Here is a 23,072-nt window from a genome sequence, read left to right as displayed (position 1 = left end):
TGACCAATGACTGTGGCAGGCCACAAGTCAGCCCTGTTTCAAGAGGTGGGGAAATTGCAATTCCTCCCATCAGCAAGTAGTGTCTGTAAGTAATATTACAAAGACTATGGCTACAGGGAAGAGGGCAAATCTACTTTAAGCATTGACTGTACACTGGGTATAAGATCATAAAAGTATCGATATTAATAAGACACTATATTTTAGAATCTTTGAGATCATAGATCATGAGGAAATTAGAAACACAACTCTAATGACGCAGGTCACATGGTGAGAAGGGTTAAGAGAGAAGAATGATGAGAGGAGGGGCAATCAGGAAAGACTTCAAGATCCAGTTTGATGGCTTTCCTCCTGTGAAGGATTGGTAAGATTTTAACAGGCTCAGGGAGGAAAGGCACAATGTAAGAAGTATGTGATATATTCAGGAAATTCCAGAAACCCAAGTATGTGGAAGGTGGGAAATTGAGGGAAAATAGCATTTTACTGGAGGGCCTTCAGTTTAACCCTACCCAATTTTCCAGCATTTTCTCTTAAGACAAGAACAGCTTTTCGATCTGCTCAAAAGGGGAAAAATGAAATTAACACAACTTATTTTTAGAAAAAAAAAATTAGGGCAAAATAGAGACAGACATTTCCAGGGACAGGGCTGGTTTTATCCACTAGATTGTTTAAATTATTAAATCGCCCTTCAACTATTAGGCAAACCAACCACAGAATTAAACCTTTTAATAAAAACAAGTTGGTCCATTCTACTGAGTGGGAGGTCTTGTGGGAGACACCTTTGGTTGTCTACTCTCTAATAGAAAACAAACTCACAAGAAAAGAATGTGGAAGAAGTTAAAAATGGCAGATGTGCATTTTTGCCAGCCCTCTTTCCACTAAAACAGATCTTGTCTACATGCATTGAAGGCTTATAGCCATGAAGGGAGTAGTCTAAAGACCACGCCACAGTGCTAACAATTGTCAGGGGAAATAATAGTTTTCTCACAGTCTAAGCCAGGGACAAATAAATGAAGGGTTGGGTGAATAAATTTATGAACTGCCATATAAAACCAATTTAGTTTGTATGTAAAGCCTATCACTGAGAAGCCGGTGTCCTCAATTTGCCACATGGGTGAATTCCTATCTTAGAGTCCCCTGTGCCCCCACAGTCCATGAAGCATGAAAACATTTTTTTTTAAATGTTTTCAAAGGCCAACAGTTTTGGTCGGACTGCTCAGTGGATGTTTGCTCACTTTAACTAGCCAGTCAATATTTAGTTTAGTGCCAATTTTATAGATGTACTACTATCTTTGTGTCTTAATCTAAAAGTATGCATTGGAAAGAACATGAGGATGGGAAGTCAGATCTAAGATCTATCTATTCCTTGATCTGTCATGTTTGAGTATTCATTTACTCGACAAATATGTTCTGAGCCCCCACCATGTGTGAGGCAGTAGGTACTAAACATATGGTCTTAAACAATGCAGGTGTGGTCCCAACCTTTCTGGAACTTGCAATCCAGTGACAGAGATGGAACTTAAATGAACAATCATACATTGTAACGGAAGAAAACTCTAAGACACTCTGGAAAACAGATTATGGAGTCAGAAAGTCCCTGGGGGAATGGTGTTTAAAGTTTGTAGTTATTCAATTTAAGATTATTGTCTCATGTGTAAAGTGGTGGGCAGTGCCTTCCAGCATGGACAGGATTAAATAATAGTTCAGCAAATGGCTTTGGGCAGATACTTATTACTTTTTAAGTTTATGTAGTATCCATTCATACTTAGTCGCTCTTCTTTTTTAAGCCCTCTTACCTGGCCCTAATACTTCTCCTGTATTCTCACACCACATGGTAGTGGAGATGTTCCATAAATATTCATTTAATAGTAACACCTTGCCTTGTTTTCAAATCTAATAATTACCTTTGGGTTTCATTTCCATTTGGACCCTAGTGGCCAAGTTAAAGGCACAAATAAGGAAAAATGCCTGTTTTTCCACACCCGTTTTCCTGTAAGCTGTAAAATTCCATCAATCTTTATTATAAAAAATGCTCAACTATGGAAAACTAATGAGAGATGGTAGTCCAAATCCCTTAAAATAGGATGAAGGTAGGACACCTTATCATTGACGTGCTATTGAGAATCCCACATTTTTGTGTCTAGAATAGTTACTTTGTTTCTTGGCTCAAAGAAATTTTGTTTGAACTTTTCAGAGGTATCAGATGTATCCTACATTTAGCCCAAACTAGGCAGGCTTGGCAGCTTGAAGCCTAACTGGCTATCTAAGTGAGAGATGATTGTGGATTATTTATGAGAACCATGATTCTGATCTGCTAGCTCAATGGATCAGCAAAGATCATGCTATAAGTCATGAAGGGCCTTGGATGACATACTAAGGGCTTCACCTTTAGCAGTCGGAGTTTTTAAATAAGACAAGGAAGTAATCACCAATGAAGTAATCATATTTGCATTTTATTCAGGTAACTTCCTGCACTTAAACCCTTATCTGGGGTCTGCTTCTGGGCAATCTAGCCTAAGGTAAGATCCTTGTAGTAGCCAGTTCCTAGGGGAGGTGATAACAAGAAGCATTGATACAGGAGTGAAGAAGACAGGGAAAGGAAGGGTGTCATTGAAGTTTACATTATTGAGGAGGTTACAACTACAGGCAACTAAAGTTCAAATCCACAGGTGTCCTCTGGAAGACTATGTAGAACATGCCTCAGGGTTTCTCATGAGAGCAGCTATCCACCAACTCTCACCTGACAATAGTTGATGGCCACTACTAGAACTGTTAACACCCCAGAATTTCCCAGAACTGCCAACGGCACAAACTCAGCACTCTCTAGAGGCCAGAGAAAACCCTGCAGGTGTTCACTGTAAAAAGCCTTTGGCAATTCTGAGAACAAAGACTGTCAAGGGATGCAGCAGGGCACTGACAGCATCTACTACAAATCTGTAAGTTACAAGGCTGTTGCTCTTCGCAGGCAGGAAATAATGGAGGCTTGAGCCATAAAAGTAGCAGTAAGGATAGAGAGAAGAGGGAGTATTTGGAAATGAATCTGAGAAAGTCAGTAAGACTGGTAACCAAAACTATAATAGTGATGAAGAAAAGAGTCCAGAGCAGCTCCCCGATCTCTACCTTGGGTGTTAGAATGGATGGCAGTGTTAATTGGTTTGGGAAATACAGTAAAAGTCCTCATCTTCTTCCCCACAACCACGTTATGCTTTAGGCATATCATATTTGAGATCTGTCAGTATCTCAAGTTGGAATTCTTGGGAAGTTGTTTCTGAGGTGGAGATTTGCATGCAGGAAGTTTATCAGAGAATGCCCTTAGAATCAACTCATGATGAAAGGAAGGGAAGAAAGCAGGATTGGACAGAGTGAAAAGCCGGGCAGCAGTGCATTCTCAATAGGAGGCCCAGGCAGACCTGTGGGAAGTTTTGAAGATGAAATAACCCTCAGAGTTGTCCCCATTAGAGTGTGAGAGTCAGGCATGTATACCCCTATATTGATCAGTCAGTGGAAATAAGCTTCCCCAGGAAAGGAGCACAAAATTGAGTGAGGTGCCTCTCTTTAGTCAGGACAGTCCCTGAGGAGGGCTGACAGCTGTGAACACTCCCATAGCTCAAGTAAGAGGTTTTTATTTCTAAAACAGAATCCGGACAATGGATGCATCCACCACAGGAGGCAGTAAAGTTAGAAGTGTCCAGCTGGTAACCGATGCAAGGGTTTGGTGCTCAGAAAAAAATTGGTGCTGGCAGCACATTTGGAGAGTTATCAGTTTGAGAGTGTTAATAAGTACATTTGGCAGATGGTAGAGAACAAAGATTTCTTTCTAAAACACTTCAAATATGATTACTCTATGGTAAATAATGGTAATTCTCCCTGCTCAGAAAGATGTAAGTAAAGTCATTGTGACATTATACAGCAGGTTATAGATTTTCTGTTGACAACGAAATGTAGAGAAATGTAGCTAAATTTCTTTGTTTCAAAGGTGGATAGGTAAAATGGTAGAAATGTTATGAAGAACATAAACACATGTAGTAGGGATAAATGTTTATCTTGGTCTGTATGAGAATCATAGCAAAAGAAAATTACCCAATTTCTCTGTAAATTTCATTTTCATATTAGATAACATCTACAAATATATGATTAAAGAAATATGTTTTTAATACACATGAAAAGTATAGCAATTTCAAACAAAAATGTGAAATGTTTGTCTATTGAATGCTATATGCTACATGATGAAAAAGTAAAAGTAAAAAACAGTACAAAAACACTAATAAGTAGGAACAGTGATTCTCAAGGAACTGAGATCACTCTGAGTAGTTAAGCAGTTTTCCTGGTAGTTGTCCTGAGTCTTCCTGAGGAGACTTTCTCATTTTGTTTGACAAATACAGTCCGGGAGGCCTGTACTCACACAGCTCTCCAAATATTCTAGAGGTGCCTAAGTTGTAAGATAAGGCCAATGTAGGCACATGCTGTTTTCTGCTTCATAAAAAAAAAATCATAAAACTGTGTTAAGGAGAAAAAATGAGATTATAAAATAAATAGGGGGCGGATGGACAAAAATGAATTTGGCAAGACTACAATGGTGGTATGAAGAAGCTTTGTAGACCTTCTCTGAGAGAAACATAATTGATGAAATTTTATATATGAATAAGAGAAACCATTTAAAATCCCTAGAAATTGTTCTAAGAGAATACAGCAAATATAGAAACATTTATTCAAGAAAATCTATTAAATATTTATTAAAAAGACAAGAATCTGTAGCATTTGAGCCATGAAATGCTCCCTTACCCCTCCCCTTGGCCTCAGCTCTATGTTACAAAAGCTCTACTGTGGTATCCGTGGCAAAGATGAAGGGGATGACTCAGCCCCAGCTCCCAGGGGTTTGTTTTCTCTCTAAGAGAGACAAGCCACCAGCATTTCTCATCTCCATAGGTCTGTTTTGCAGAAACTCTTTCCCAGAAAATGCAGCTGAGAGGCCTGAGACTCCCTTCTGCCACCCACCCGTCACTCCTAGGGTAGAAGCTCTACTCCAGATGGGAAGAAGAGAACACTGAGCTCTTATCCAGCTTTGCACTCATAGGGTGTACAGTGCGCGTAGCAAGGCAAGTCAGGAAGACCAGAGGCTATTATCCCTACCTACTGATATGTTTACACGCAGGGCTGTCACTCTGAGAAAAGTAGACTGCAGTACTTGCCCCCAGCAGTAGTGGCACAGTATTTCTGCCATGGGGAAAGGCAGGCAATAATAACAGAAATTCCAAGTTTTCCCTATGAGAACTGACTTTATTTGGTTCAAGCCAAGAGTGATGCAAAAAAAAAAAAAAGAAAGAAAATTTTGTTAATGAGCAATTAACCAATGGTGGTGGCTTCAAGATAACAACAAACAAAATAGTAAGCCAACTAATTTAACAGAGAGAATCGGGTAAAGAAAAGCCAGACAGTTAGGAAGAGCCCTCCTGTGTTGGAGTAAGCCTCAAAGACTACCACTGCAAAGTGGCCTGGACTTAATTGGATCAGACTGTGAAACAATTTATGCCTCAGGGTATTGTAGAAAACAATAGAAAAATCAGCAGGTACTGAAAGCTAGAAGCTGGGTGTGATAGAAACAGAGACAAACCAGTTAAACCAGGTAATAAGGAGATCAGGGAAAGACATTTACAGATACTGGCCAAAACCATTGTCATCCCTGGGAAGGAAGGTGAAAGGGTCAGAGCGACCATGCACATGTCCAAAGTTGTACCTTCTAAGAAGCAACATTAAAGGCTGTATATTGAAAGAGAAATAAACTTCAATGACAGTATCCAGGCAAGTAACTAAACAAATTGAATAAGCAAAATAGCAAAATGACATTATCCAGGCAAGTCACTAAACAAATTAAATAAGCAAAAAAGCCCCAGAAGGGTGGGAGTGGGAAATAAGTATCCAGAGTTGCCTCAATATATTATCTAAAATGTCCAGTTTTCAACCAGAAATTATGAAATATGAAAAGCAACAAGAAAGCGTTACCCCCATACAGGAATACAAAAAGAATAAAACAACAGAAATAATCTTTGAGAGGGCCCAGATGTCAGATTAAGCAAACAAAGAAAGCAGCTAGGTATTTAAATATGTTCAAAGAACTAAAGGAAATAAATAATGCTTAAAAAAGTAAAGGAATATATGATGACAATGTTTCATCATAGAGAATATCAATAAAGAGAAATTATATTTTTAAAAGAATCAAATGGAAATTCTTTAGTTGAAACACACAGTAAAATCTGCTATAGGGATCAACTGGAGATCTGAGTTGGAAGAATAAGAAGTCAATGAACTTTCAAGAAAGGTTAATTAAGATTATGTAATCTGAAGAACATAATGAAAGAGTAAACAAAAATAAACAAAGCCTCAAAGTAATGTAGGACACCATTAAGTGCACCAACATACAAGCAATATGAATGCCACAGGGAAGGAGAAAAAGAAAAGGAGCAGAAAAAAAAATCTCAGAAATAATAGCTATAAACTTACCAAACTTGATTTAAAACGTTAATCTACATATGCCAGAAGCTCAAAAAAATCCAAGTAGGATAAATGCAAAGGGATTCATAGGCATACACATCAGAGTCAAAATGTTGAAAGGCAAAGAGAAAATTTTAAGGAGCAAGAGAAAAAGGATTTGCCATATATAAAGGAATCACAATAAGATTAATAGCTGACTTATTAGGAAAAAATGACACCAAAGGCAGTGGAATGATATATTCAAAGTGTTGAAAGAAGTGTCAACTAAGACATATATCTAGCAAACCTATCCTTCAAAACTGAAGATGCCCCCTCTCACAACTTCTGTAGAACATTTTACTGGGAGTCCTAGCTGATGCAATAGGAAAAGAAAATGAAATAAAAGACACAGACTGTAAAGAAATAAATACAACTTCTTTGTTCGCAAATGACTATTTATGTAGAAATTACAAAGAACTGACAAAAATCCTCCTAAAACTATTAAGTGAATATAGCAAAGTTGAAGAATACAAGATTAATATTAAAAAGTTGCTTTCCTATATATCATCAATAAACAAAGGAAATTTGATATTAAAAGCATATTACCATTTATATTAGCACCCCCCAAAAAATAAAACATTTAGTTATAAAACTACAAAACTCTGATGATAGAAATAAAAGATCTAACATAATTGGGAAAATATTCCATGCTCATAGATAGGAAGACTCAATATTCTTAAGATATTCTTAAGTTCTTCCCAACTTTGTCTATAGATTCAATGAAAACCCAATCAATATCCCTGCAAGTTGTGGAAATCAACAAACTGATTCTAAATCTTATATGGAAAGGTGAAAGACCCAGAATAGCAAACATGATAATAATAAAAAACAAAGTCAGAGAACTAATACTACCCAACTTCAAGACTTACTATAAGCTATAGTAATCAAGACAGTGTTGTATTAATGAAATAATAGACAAATAGATCAAGGGAACATAAGAGATACTAGAAATAGACCCACACAAATATAGTAAGCTATTCTTTGACAAAGAAGCAAAGGCAATCCAAAGGAGAAAGAAATACTGAAACACCTGAACATCCATGTGAAAAATAAATTTAGACACTGACCTACACATTTGACAAATATTAGCTTAACATGGATGGTAGATCTAAATGTAAAACACACAGCTATAAAATTTTTATAAGAGAAAATGTAGGTGACCTTGTGTTGGCAATGAGTTTGTAGATATAATGCCAAAAGCCCAATTCCTAAAAGAAAAATTATTAAGTTGGACTTCATTAAAATTAAAAACTTCTACTCTGTTTAACACATTGTTAAGAGAATAGGAAGACATACCACAGACTTGGAAAAATGTGTGCAAAACACAAATCTGATAAAGGACTTGAATCCAAAATATACAAAATACTCTTAAAATTCAATAAGAAAACAACCTAATTAAAAAGTGAGCAAAAGAACTTAGATACTTCACCAAATAACACATGGAGATAACAAATAAGCATATTTCAACATTATATGTAATTAGGAAATTTCATATTAAAAAAAAAAAAAAAAAAAAAAAAAAAAAAACAATGAGATAACCACTACACACTTACTAGAATGGCTAAAATCCAAAACACTAATACCACCAAATGCTGATGAGGATGTGGAACAACAGGAACTCTCATTCACTGCCAGTGGGACTGGAAATTTGTACAGCCACTTTGGAAGACACTTTTACAGTTTCTTACAATGCCCAATGTAGTCTTTTTATACATTCTAGTAATCGTACCCCTAGGTATTTAGCCAAATGAATTGAAAACTTTCACACACAAACCTGCACACAAATGTTTATAGCAGCTTTATTCATAACTGTCAAAACTTGAAAGCAACTAAGGTGTCCTTCAATAGGTCAATGGATAAACAAACTGTGGGACAGCCATGCAATTGAACACTATTCAGTGATAAGAAAAATATAAACTTTCAAGCCATGAAAACACATAGAGGTGCCTTAAATGTATATTGTTAAGTGAAATAAACCAGGATTAAAAAGCTACATATTGTATGATTCCAACCCAACTATATCACATCTGGAAAAGGCAAAACCATAGAGACAGTAAAAAGACAGTGGTTGCCCAGAGGATTAAGGAAGGAGGCATGAAAAGGTGTAGTACATAGGATTTGGAAGGCACTGAAAATATTTGTGTGTTATTGTAATGGTGGATATATGACATTATGCTTTTGGCAAAACTCATAGAACTGTATACCACAAAGGGTGACCCCTAATGTAAACTATGGACTTTAGTTAATAATGCTATATTAATATTGATCCATAAATTATTTTTAAAAAATGTACAACACCAAATGCAAGAATTTAATAATAAAGGAAACTGTGGGCAAGGATAGAAGAAGTATGTGGATTTTTTTGTACTTTCTGTTTGGTTTTCTATAAACCGAAAACTGCCTTAAAAATAAAGTCTATTAATTTTAAAAATGAGAGCGTAATAAAGACATTTTCAAATAAACAAAAACATAATTTGTTGCCAACACATCTGTCTTGTGAGAATTATAAGAGAAACTCCTTCATTCTGAAAGGAAATGACATCAAATGAAAATTCAAATTTATATGTAGAAATAAAGAACATAAGAAGAAGGTTATTCATAGTAAATATAACAGAATGTATAAAAATACCTTTCTCTGGCCTTTCAATTGATTTAAAATATATCAGATTACATAAAAAATAATTATAAAACTGTATTGTTGAACTTATAACAAAACAGATATCATATATATGACAATAACACAAAGGGAGGAAATAAAACTATACTAAAGCAAATTTGCTATATTTAATCAGAATTTGAGATAAATGTAAATGAATATACAATATAGCAAAACATGAGAGGTAGCTAAAGCAGTGTTTAGAGGGGAAATTTATGCTACAAACAACTATATTACAAAAAGAGAAAGATTTCAAATCAATAGCCTAACCTTCCATCATAAGACCCTGGAAAAAGAAAGCAAACTAAACCTAAATCAAACGGAAGGAAGGGGAAAAAAAAGATTACAGAGGAAATTGTTAAAATATATAATAGAAAAAGAATAGAGAAAAAAATCAAGAAGACCAAAAGTTAGCTCTTTGAAAGGATCAATAAATTGACAAATACTTTGCTAGACTTACCAAAAAGAAAAAGAAAAAAGACTCAAATTAATAAAATCATGAATGCAGAGGAAACATGGCTGTTACACTTACAGAAATAAAAAATAATCACGTGATGGATAAAGATGAGTGGTTTAATGATCCGGCTGTCTCAGTCAAAACTGTGTGATCTTAAGCAAGTCCCTTAACTACTTTGGCATGTAGTTTTTCAACTGAAAATAGAGATAGTGGACCAGATAACCTCTTATTTCTCTTCTAATTCTAAATGTTCTGAGCTCTGGGACAGTATTTGTCAGGTCTCTAGAATAGCACTGTCTGACAGAAATTTCTCTGATGATGGAAATGTTCTCTATCTGTGCTATTAATATGGTAACCACTAGCCACATGAGGCTATCGAACAGTTGGAATCGGGTAGTGTGACTAAGGAACTGATTTTCTGATTTATATTAATTTAAATTTATACAGCCACACGTGGCAAGTGGCTACTGTACTGGACAGCACAGCTCTAGAGACATAAGCATGGCTGGAGAGAATAATTATTTTCTTACTAATGTGTAATCAAGCAGTTATTCCATTTTGTTATTCAAAGAGTTGCTACAAGGATTAAAGAAAAGCACATGTAGAGAACTTCAAACACTACTGGACCACAGTAAGCACAAAATAAATGTTAGCTTTTCTATTAATATTCTTATGTAGCTAGTTGTTAAATTTTAATTACTAACCAACTTTTTCATAGTTTGATAAGATAAACAACAGATTTATGAAACTCTAAGCAATTATCTCCTTTGGTTCGAGATTTGTCTTCATGGAAAAAGGAAAACTGGGGCTTGTGAGTGTGGTAGAAAAGGTTAACCAATTCCTGAGAATTTAACATATATGGTGGCGTAATCCCAAAAATTCAGACCTGAATTTCTCCTTTTATGGAATACTTCCCATTTGTGATGGTTTTCTTTGTCTTTTTCAGTTTCAGCTCCATTTCCTCTGAGCCTTTAAAGGGTCTCAACCTCTGTTTCTGTGGCTCAGTAGTTTTACAACCACCGAAAGTAGCTCATTTTACCTCTTGTTAGTGTCCTTCCAAGCAAGATAAGATGGCTAATTACATATGCCATTAACTGAATGCAATTCCAACTAATTGACAAAAAGTATTATACAGCAGCAATTTTTGAAGAACAAAGTTGTATGAAATACAAGGTCATACTTCAGAAGTCTGTTCCCAGAAACAAATTCTAAACATTTACTGTCTTACTGTGAATTTAGCTAAGATCTGTGCCTGTCATGTGGTGTCCCAGAATTATGAGAGTTCATCATGTAACCGAAATTCACTGAGTACCTGCTATGTACATATAAGGAACTCTGCTGGGCATCAGGAGAAAACAAAGATATGATTTGTCTAAGATATAGTCACTGACCCTCAAGAAGCTTGCATTCTCTCTTCTATTTATAGTGCTTCTGTGACTCCTCGTTGTTCCCAGGATACCTGTAGCACAGTCCATAATCTGCCATGCTCTAGCCCCAGCTTTCCTACTCAGTCTGACCTCTCCAGTTCTCTCCCATGTGTCCTGTGCCTCAGCCTCACAGGAATACAGCTGCTCTCTTTCAACAGTGCACCCCTACAACACATGTAAGAATTCCCTCAAATGCCCAATCTGTTCCCCTCCAGCCTCGTTTTGCCCCAAAACACACACACACACAAACACACACACACACACACACACACACACACACACACACACAGCTCACCACACCATTCATTCAGTACTCATTTTTAAACTGTAACATAATTTCTTCTGTGAAAACAGCCCTAAAAGCCTGTCTCTTCTTTCTGCTCTCATTGCCACTTGAGCATAACAATATGGTAATGACCGTGATACAGATAATGTTTGTGAATCCCTCTATCCTCAGTCATAAGTTCCTTGAAGACATTGACCAAGTCTTCTCATTGATGTAACCCCATGTCCTAGACATAGTAGGTTTTCTAAGTGTACTGAATAAATAAAGTAAAAGTGAGCTTTAAAAAAAAAAAAATATATATATATATATATATACACACACACACACACACACACACACACACACATATATACATATATGCATTCAATTAGATTAGAATGCAAAATATCACATGATTCATTCATATTTTCAAATAAATTTCCACAGGAAATTTAATGGGGGATATCTCATGCAATAAGATCTCTCAGGGAAATTTTATCATTTTTGATGACAACTGAACTAATCCCTAAAGTATAAGTTAAAAAATGAGAAGGTAATCATATCAGGTAAGGCAGGCAAGATCTAAGCGTTAGCCAATATGACCATTATTTATTTATTCATTCATGACCATCTAGTTGCTGAGTGCTTTGAGAAATCCAGAGAAGATAATCCATGGTTCTTATCCTCAGGGATTTTAGAATTTAACAGAGCAGAAAAGAGTTTTTGTATATTCTTATATTGAAGAATACACCTGAGCTCAGAGGTGATTCTGACCATGCCACTCATAAAAATAATTCTGTTCCTTCAAAGAGCTCAAATAGTCCAAAAGAAGGTATAGATAGGAGTAGGGGAAAGTGGGTCACATTATTAACCAAACAAATACACCTTCTATTCACTGGGTTGTTTGTGGGGTTTTTTGAACCAGAGTGAAATGTAAGGTGCATAGAAGTCCATCCAGGAGTCACTGAGGGAACAACACAAAATTAGAGGTATTTCTCTCCAACCTGTGGACACAGAAGCTTCCTTATTTTTCTCTTATCATCCTACCAATACAACATTGCCTCTCTACTTCTGGATACAGATGAAATACCACAGTGCAGGATATATTTCCTACTCCTTCTGAAAAGCTGTTGATGCACTAGTAATACGGGAGAATTAGCTCCCAATAGGAAACAAAAAACAAGAGAAGACAGATAAAGGTCTCTTTTCTCCCCCGTGAAATTGAGTTGTGTCTCTTTCCTGGAGAAGCCCTATGTAATGAGTAAATAGAACTGCTGAGCAATGTGCTATGCCTTTCAATAGCCTATTGTATAGCAATAGGCAATGGGGCAGCACTCAATTGCTTCACCTCTTCTCTAGATTCACTTCCCTTCTTCATTCACACAGTTACTGCCCTGGGCTTGTATCTCACAAAGTTGTAGTGCCTTAATCTAGAAGTCAAGCTCTGACTTCTAGAGGCCCCAACCTAAGACATTATCTTATTCTTTGTTTCTCAAGCATAGTAATTTTTAAATAAATATTTACTGAACGATTCATTGGAGACTTTGTTTTAGAAATAGCATATAATCCAAGCTAGCTATAATTTGAATTTATGTAAACTATATCATACATTCCTGGAGCAAGGATCATTTTGTTTCTCAAATAATAACTAACAGCTAATACTTACATAGTTCTTACTATGTGAAGTATTCTAAGCACATTACATAGATTATTAACATGCTTAACGCTCACAACAAACCATGAGGTCATGTGATGGTCATTGTCCTTTTGCCAAGTGAACACACATGAGAGGTAGTCCTTCAGCTCATGTGTAAAGGCGGCAATAGCCCGTAATACCACACCGCTTCATATCTTTCTTCATGCCATTTACCTCTTTCTTCCTCAGCCTTAACTCTCTATTCTTGGACCTCCAGTATAATCACCTGGCTTTACTTTGCTTTCTAGATGACCAAAGAAGACATACACTAAACTCAAGACTCAATTTTAAAACTCCATAGTCATTAAATTTCAATAAGAAAGTTAGCTGGATTTTACTAGAAAATTGTCCAATCAGCTTCAAGTAAACTTTCTATGAAAGAAGATTGTCAGTATGCCCAGCAGAACAAAGTGATGGGATTTTACCACACTTGCCTATTGGTGCCTATGGCATAATGGTATTAGCAAGAAACCACACACCAGAGACTAACTTTAAGTGTAACATGACCCCTAGTAGTAAGGCTATGGGGAGGAAAATTATAGCTCTCACCTACCTATTCCTCTCATCCCAATATAATGAAATAGTTGCCTTCTATTGAAAAACTTACTTAAATCTATTTACCTTTTTACAAAGAGCACACAGAATTTTTCCTTTTCTATTATACCTATCTTGGCTTACACAAAAATTAAGGTAATGTATGAAACATATGAAATGCATTATTAAAATAAAAAATTAGTACCATGGAAAGCATACAAATGAGTTAAAGATAAGAATTTTAAGATGGGGCCCATTTAGGTTCTGTCCTTAAGGAGTAAGGGTAATGTGTTGGAGTGACATTCATTCAATTAACATTTACTGTCCTGATACCTTACATGCTTGTTACTGTGCCAAATGCAGGCAATACAAAGATGACTAAAGCATTGTGTCCTACTGAGGAGCTTATCATCTAATGGAGAAGCTGTAATAAGAAAATACATGTCCAATTCGAATTTGCAGAAAAACTATTTGATGGTTAGGATGAGAGAAAAAGATGTATGAGATAAACTATGGTTTTTGACAGGGATCCTAACACGTAAATCTCATGGCAGTTCAAAGAGCTCCAAGAGCTTTTTGTGGGTTTTTGTATTGCTTTTTGTTGTTGTTTGTTATCCTCACAGTAAATGCTATCACCATTATATAAATTTAAAAACTGTGGAGCTGAATCAGAAAACTATTAGAGATACAGATAAAAAATAAAGCTAGAATTTAGTCTCAATGTTCATTGGCATTTAATTTCTAAAGGGCCTATCCTACTTATAAACTAAAGAGCAGTGACTCAAAGCTTGGTTTTAACATAACAAAAATTATCATAAAATTGCCCTAAAAGAAGCTTCCTGATATGGTGGGAAGGGAAATGACAAGGCACCTATTGTATTAGTTCCCTGAAACAGTCTTGTAAAACAAATGGCATTTGAGACTTACTTTGATCATCTGTAAAAAAGGAACCAAATATTTCACTGTCTTATCTACAACTAGTAATTGGTGCTGGTAGCAGTATTCAAATCTGGTCACTCTAATTCCCAAACCAGCCCTTTTCTGTTACAGTCAGGCTTCTTTCCTCCTCATGCTGGGCAACAAAATGTTGGGTACTGTGACTTTGGACTTTTCACTAGAAACTAGTAACCTAAAGTAAGAGAAGCCCTGGAAAATGTAGCTCAGCTCCTCCATATCATAGACTAGGAAACAAAAGTCTAACAATTATAAAGAAACAGAACTGAGAGCATTTGACAGGCTCTGTTGTTTTCTACTGAGAGATAAGAATTGCACTGATGTGCTGAGTGCCTTTATTTAAACTTAGTTATACCATGTGCTAAAATATCCTTGAAATACCTCTAAGAAAAAAATTAATCAATTTAGAACTGTTTGTCATTTTTATTCTAAATACACCTCAGGTAAAAAAAGAAATCTGCTAAATTTTGCCAGAGCAGTACCCAGAAGGTTCTTCTCTGAAGACTTTTAAATAAATACCAAAGTCAACGAAGATAGTGAGTATCTTAAGTTGGAGCGAGATTACTGTATTATTTATTATCTCATTATTACCCACGTATTTTAATGAGTTCATTTCTCCTGAGGCCCATTCACCAGAGGTTTTAAGAAAGAAGAGAAGGTCATGGGAAAAACAATGAGGAATATGTTCATGCCGAATGGAACATGAAAATCCAATTTGGGGGCATTTCTATCAGGTGGCTACTTTTTCACTCCCTTGGCAAATTAAAGAGCAAAGGACACAAAATACAAAAGCACTCATTCCCCTGACCTTCGTTTCTTTTGGACCATGAATGGGAAATACTTTTCTTGTTTTACAATTATTTGTTTCAGCTAGTTAACTCTGTTAAATGTATTTCAGCTTCCTTGTTAAAATCCTGAAGTAAAATCTTTATTTTAAAGATTAACTTCACGTGTATTTAAGGAAAATCTCTAGCCTTGGCTCTTTTGCTGAATCATATTTATAGCTGCCTCCAAGACATTTGCCCAGTTTTACCATCAGTTTCTCCAGCAAGTTTGGACATATACCAAGCCTAACATTCCAAATTCATACCATTCCCCATCCATCCTCTGTAAACCAACTTCCATAGTTATTTAATGATATTACCATTCTTCTAGCAATCTAGGTTCAAAATCTTGGCATTTTTCTATCTACCTTCAACTTTCTATCCCCTGCAACTAAAGAATGAAAATGGCAACTGGACTTGGAGCTGAGCTGCGCCCTCCACAACTATATTGAAGGCCAATGACTTGGAGCTGATGGGCCCTGAAGAAACACACTGTTCCCCAATATTCCCCAATAAAATTTATTTTAAAAAAAGAAAAGAAAAATGAAAAATCTCCAGAAAACAAACTTAAAGAGATGGAAATATGTGACCTAAATGATATATATAGAATTTGAGAATACCTGTTCTGAAAAACTCAACAAGATGCAAGAAAATTCAGATAGGCAGTTTAATGAACCCAGAAATAAAATCAACAAACAAAATGAATACTTTGCCAAAGGGATTAAAAAATTTAAAAAGAACCAAATAAATATTCTAGAACTGAAGAATTCACTAAAAGAGATGAACAATTAAATAGCAAGCTTAGGAAATACAGTTGACCAGATGGAGGAAAGAATTAGTGACATTGAAAATAGAAATCTGGAAATTATGCAGATGGAAGAAGAGAGAGACTTGGGAGTTAAAAGAAATGAAAGAACTCCACAAGAACTATCTGACTCCATTAGAAAGAGCAATATAAAAATAATGGGTATACCCAAAGGAGAAGAGAGGAAAGAGGGCACAGAGATCCTATTCAAATAAACTACAAGAACTTCAAACCTATGGAAAGAATTGGATCCTTGAACACAAGAAGCAAACAGAACACCTATTTATCTCAATCCTAAAAGGACTTCTCGAAGGCACATTACATTGAAACTGTCAAAAATTAATAACAAGAAAAGAATTCTCAATACAACCAGGCAAAAGAAGATGGTAACCTAGAAAAAAAGCCCATTAGATTATCATCAGATTTTTCAGCAAAAACTCTACAAGCTAAGAGGGAGTGGAATCAAATATTCAAACTAATAAAAGAGAAATTACCAGCCAAGAATGTTATATCAGCAAAGTTATCTATTAGCAATGAAGGAGTAATAAAGCCCTTTCCAGATATATCCGTGTTTCCCTGAAAATAACACCTAGTCGGACCATCAGCTCTAATGCAACTTTTGGAGCAAAAATTAATATAAGACACAGTCTTATATTATCAGATCTTATATTAAATTAAGACCCGGTATTATATTATATTATATTATATTATATTATATTATATTATATTATATTATATTATATTATATTATATTATATTATATTATTATAGACTGGGTCTTATATTAAAATAAGATCAGGTCTTATATTAATTTTTGCTCCAAAAGACTCATTAGAACTGATGGTCTGGCTGGGTCTTATTTTCGGGGAAACATGGTAGAAGCTGAGGGAAATTTGAACCACAAGCCCTGCAACACAGGAAATATGTAAGGGGATTATTCCATCTGAAACAAAAAGACAAAAGGATACAGAACTATAAGAAAGATGACTAAAAGACAGAAGCAGGAACGGCAACCCCTATTCACAACAGGGCACTATATACTTAAATATAACAGAAAGGTTAAAAGAGATTTTTTAAAAACTTAAAAAAGAAAAAGAGAAGAAGAAAACAATTTGCTACTGCAACTTGGAAATAAATTCACAGCCTAAATAGGGATAATTTGTGACAACAAAAACATAAAAAGGGCAGGGGTAAAGGTCTGAATTTGCAAAGAAGAATGGAGATAAGATGCATGCTGAAGAAAAAGGACTACTGTATATATGAAACTTTCTTTTATACAAACTTAATGGTACCACTCCAAAAAAAAAAAATCCAGAACTGAGACATCACATTAAAAAAACAAGAGGAAACAGAGGAAAAAAATTATAGAATACCACCAAACTAAAATAACAAGACAGCAACAAAAAGGCAAATAAATAAAACAATGGAGACACTGAGCTACCAGAAAACAAAAGATTAAATGGCTAAAGGAAACCCTCATATATCAAAAATCACCTTAAATGTAAATGGACTGAATTCCCCAATAAAAAGGCACTGAGTAGCAGATTAGATCAAAAATCAAAATACAATCATATGTTGCCTTCAAGAGACACATCTCAGCTGCAAGGAAAAATATAGACTCAAAGTGAAAGAGTGGAAAACAATACTCCAAGCCAATGGCATCCAGAGCAAAGTGGGTGTAGCCATACTTACATCTGACAAAATAGAATTGAAGACAAAAAAGAAAAAAAAAGAAAAAAGAAAAGGTAACAAGGGACAAAGACGAACATTTCACAAGGATAAAAGGGACAATACATCAAGAAGACAAAACACTTATTAATACATATGTCCCTAATCAGGGAGCACCAAAATATATAAAGCAAATACTAACAAAACTAAAGGGAGAAATGGATAAAAACACCATCATAGTAGGGGACCTAAATATCCCATTGACAGCTATGGATAGATCATCCAACCAGAAAATATGTAAGAAAATACTAGCCTTAAATAACACATTAGACCAAATGGACATAATCAACATTTACAGAGCTTTTCATCCCAAAACACAAGACTATACATTATTTTCTAGTGCACAAGGGACATTCTCAAAGATAGACCATATTCTGGGACACAAAACTAGCCTCAACAAATTGAAGTACTACCAAGCATATTCTCTGACCATAATGCTTTGAAATTAGAGATCAACTGCAAAAAGAAAGCAGAGAAAAACCACAAATATGTGGAGATTATAAAACATGCTACTAAAGAATGACTAGGTCAAAGAAGAAATAAAAGAAGAGATCAAAAGATACATAGAAAAAATTAGAATGAAAATACAACATATCAAAATTATTTGGATACTGCAAAAGCACTGCTAAGACTGAAACTTAAATAATCACAGGCCTATCTCAAGAAACAAGAAAAATCCCAAATAAATAACCTAACATTACTTATTAAAGAACAAGAAAAAAGAACAAATGAAGCCCAAAGTCAGTAGAAAAAAATGAAATAATAAAAATTAGAGCAGAATTAAATAAAATAGAGAGCAAAAAGACAATAGAAAAAATTAATGCAACATAGAGCTGGTTCTTTGAAAAAATTAATAAAATTGACAAACCTCTGGCCTGACTCACTAAAGAAAAAAGATAAAAGACACAAACAAAATCAGGAATGAAAGAGAAGTTATAATGGATACCACAGAAATACAAAGGATTATACAAAAATACTATGAAAGACTATATGCACCAAATTCAATAATCTAGAAGAAATGGACAAGTTCTTAGAAATATATAACCTTCCTAGACTGAATCACGAAGAACTGGAAAAACTAAATAGACCAGTCAACAGTAAAGATATTGAAATAATCCTACAAAACCTTCCCAAAAGCAAAACTCCAGGACCAGATGGTTTCACTAGTGAATTCTACCAAACATTCAAAGATGATTTAAAAGCCGTCCTTCTCAAACTCTTCCAAAAAAATGAAGAAGAGGCAATACTTCCTAACTCATTCTATGAGGTCAACAGTACCTGGTGCCAAAACCTGGTAAAGATAACACACACAAAAAATAAAACTACAGACCAATATTTCTGATGAATACAGATGCAAAAATACAAGTAAATCAAATACAACAATACATTAAAGAGATTATACATCAGAATCATGTGGGGTTCATTCCAGGGGTGCAAGAATGGTTCAACATATGCAAATCAATATGATACACCACATTAAAAAAATAAAGATTAAAATCATACGACCGTGTCAATAGATACAGAAAAAGTATTTGACAAGATACAACCTCCACTTATGATTAAAACACTTAATAAAATGGGAATAAAAGGAAAAGACTCTCAACATAATAAAGGCAATATATGACAAACCCTCAGCTAATATCATACTTAATGGTGAAAAACTGAAAGCTTTTCCTCTAAGATCAGGAACAAGACAAGGATGTCTGTGTTATTCAATATAATATCATAAGTCCTAGCCAGAGCAATCAGGCAAAAGGAAGAAATAAAAGGCATCCAAATTGGGAACGAAGAAGTCAAATTACACTTTTTGCAAATGACATGATTCTCTATATAGAAAACCCTAAAGACTTCACCAAAAAAACTATTAGAAACAATAAACAAATAAAGTTGCAGGATACAAAATCAATGTACAAAAATCCATTATGTTCTCATACATCAAAAATGAAATTAAAAAAAAAAAAACACAAAAACTCCCTCTGCAATCATAACAAAAGGAATAAACTTAACAAAGGATGTGAAGGACCTATACACTGAAAACTATATGACATTATTAAAAGAAATTAAAGACACGAATTCATAAAGAGAAAAAGAAACTAGAACTAAGGCCTGACCTATTCTCTGGGCCCTATCATTGAAGCAGCAAAGTGTGATGCCCACCCTATTGGGCCCTGATGCACTAAACAGATTAGGCCAATCTGAAAGGAACATTTTCATTTACCAACAGAACTCAGTGCTAAAAATGCTCTTGGGTACTGTTTCTGTTTATTTGCCTCAAACGCTGCCTCAGGCTCATTGAACACTGCTCAATGAAAAGAACATCTCAGAAATAGTTCAAGGCAAAACTCCAACTTCAGGAAATGTATTGACAACTTGCGAGAGAGAGAGAGAGAAGAAAAGGTATGCTGGAAACTCAATTTCCACTGTGCAATGAACAAGTGACTCTATATCATACTATTGCCCCAATATTTACTAACAATGAACATTACAGAAATCTAGTATCACTTATGCTATAGAGTCCCGTTTCCAAATGTATGTATGTTAAATTAAATATACTGACAGAGCCAGAAAATGATTCCTTCCAACGGTTACATCAACCCTATTTTGAATAACAAGATAATCTGAAACCCCCATTTCATGTCTTCCTAAGTGGTCATTAGCACAGAAATTATGTGCTGCCTCTACCGTGTATGTATTTTTCACTTTTAAAATGAACTTCCTTAAATTGAAATAAGACATCCTAAAATTAACTTGGGCTTTGGAGTCAGACTTGGTCTCAAATGCTGGATCTGCCACTAACTTGTTATGTGAGTGACTTAGCCCAGGTCCTTCAGAAAGCAGAACCTGAGGGAAGGATTCAAGTGCTAAACTAACATCTTATTTGGGAGCTGCAAGATCATGCTGGTGGGGATGAAGAGGAAAGAAGTAAGCAAGGCATAATGTGACACATTACAAAGCTGGCTACTACTCACAACTAGCTCTGAAAAGACAAAGCCAGTGAAGCAGGAGATGCATTCCTTTGGCACATAGGGCTTCTTTAGGAGGGTTACAAAGAAAAAAAATTATAGTCGTCCACTAAGAGTGGAAGGAGATGGTGGGATTTGGGGAATTTATGCTCATCTTCCCATCTTTCATTTCCCATTGCTCAATCTTATCCCAGGGGGGAGTTAACTTCTCTGCACTTCGGGATTGTACCATCTGACTCCAGCAGTCACTCAGGAGGCCAGATCCCATGCTCTGGGGTGTATTTCATCTTATATTAGTTTTCTATTGCTGCATTACAAATTACCACAACTTAGCTTCCTAAAAGAACTCAAAGTTATTATCTCCGTTTCTGTGGCTTCTCTGCTTAGGGTGTTATAAGACTGAAATCAAGGTGTCAACTAGCTGTGTCCTTATCTCAAGGCTTGACTAGAGAAAGATCTACATCCATGCTCCCTTGGCTTGGTGACAGAATTCATTTCTTCATGGCTATATGACTGAGGTCTCTGGTTCTTGTTAACTGTTGGTAGGGTGCCACTTCAGTTCCTAGATGCTGTTCTTGGGTCTTTGCTACGTCACCCTCTTCACAGCATGGCTGTTTGCTCCTTCAAGGCCAGCAGGAGAAGCATTTCTCTGATGCTTCACCTTCTCCTAAAAAACTCCTCTGACTAGGTCAAGCCCACACAGAATAATTTCCCTTTTGATTAACTAAAAGTCAGTGGATTGGTAATCTAATTATGGGAATAATATCCTATCATGTGCACAGGTTCTGCCTACACTCAAGAGGAGGGATTATACAGGGCATATATATCAGGGGCAGAATCTTGGGGTCATCTTAGAATTCTGCCTTCCACAATCCAATTCCAGAAGAGGAAGGGCGGCCAAGTGCTGCTGGGGCATCAAACAAGAGAGAGAAAGAAGGAAGTCAGGGGATACAGAGAACACACAAAAGGTTTTTGTCCCAATACAATGACCTTGATCAATTTTCTCTAATATTTTCTCCATGTGAAAAATGGGAAAATTGAAGCTAAAAACTTGTGTTATATGGTAGGAGGAAGTGTTACATTAGGGTGCATGTTAGCTATCATTTCCTCCTATTTCCTCTCTGCCTGACACTAAGCTATGCACTCCACATGCATTTTCATTTAACTACTTCCTATTTTGACAAACCAGTGAGTTTGGTCTTCAAAACCTCATTTTGCAGGTGAGGCTATCCATCTTGTTGTTATAGCCTATATATCATGTAACATATTTAGTACAGCATCTCACATAAAAGCATATTTTTAAATGATGGCTATTATTTTAAGAGTTGTGCGAAGAGTTGCATATGATTTTTGATGAATCATACTTTCATATTTGTATAAAATTTAAGCAATATGGACCATCAAGAATCCCCATGCCTACCCCAAAAATGAAAAATAAATTAGGCAAATACATAAAAACTTATTTCAAATAACTAAAAACATCTTTGAGTTACTGTTTTAAGTACTGAACTTCAATGAAGGAAATAAAAGCTTAATTTCACTGAGTAAGTGTATATGTGTATGTGTGTGTTCATGCACATGAGTGTGCATGTGTGTGGACCCACAAAATGTGTACTATCTTTAAGTGTAGAGCTAGATGCAAGAAAACCTCATGTTTTTCCCTACCCAAATGGCAGAACAGACTATTTAAGCATTACTTTCAAAAGAATTAATAACATATTGTCCAAGAATGCAAATTCAAATTTAGCAATTTATCTTTTCTTCCTTTTAATTATACAGCTGCTGTTATCCCCACTCATCATCCTATGCCCCGGTCACAGACTGTTTACCAGTTCATCTTCTCTATGTCCCTCCCTTTCGTCTCCTAGCCCTCGTCATCACAAAAATCAAAACAAAACAAAACACTAAAATGACCAGATTATAGGAATGAGACACGATGGCCAATTTTACTTTAGTAATATTCTAACTGGAGAGAGAATCACTACAATCTCATGCCCCTTAGTCATTTTTCTGTAAATGTATCAAGTGTCCAAACAGAACATACACAAAATGAAACCTATGAAATTTGACTATATCAGTCAGTTTGGGCTAAATTATGCTATGATAACAATCTCTCAAAAAATCTGTTTCTTAAAACAGCAGAGGTTTGTTCTCATTTACTTTGCTTTTTCACCATGAGTTAGCTGTGGCTCTGCTCCATGAACCTTTGTGTCAAAGCCCAGACTTATGGAATAGCCT

The sequence above is a fragment of the Rhinolophus sinicus genome, chromosome 3 (genome assembly GCF_057876585.1).
Source record: "Rhinolophus sinicus isolate RSI-liver-muscle chromosome 3, RSI-T2T, whole genome shotgun sequence".
NCBI lineage: Eukaryota > Metazoa > Chordata > Mammalia > Chiroptera > Rhinolophidae > Rhinolophus > Rhinolophus sinicus.
The sequence above is the reverse complement of the archived record's forward strand: the minus strand, read 5'-3'. Positions refer to the sequence as shown.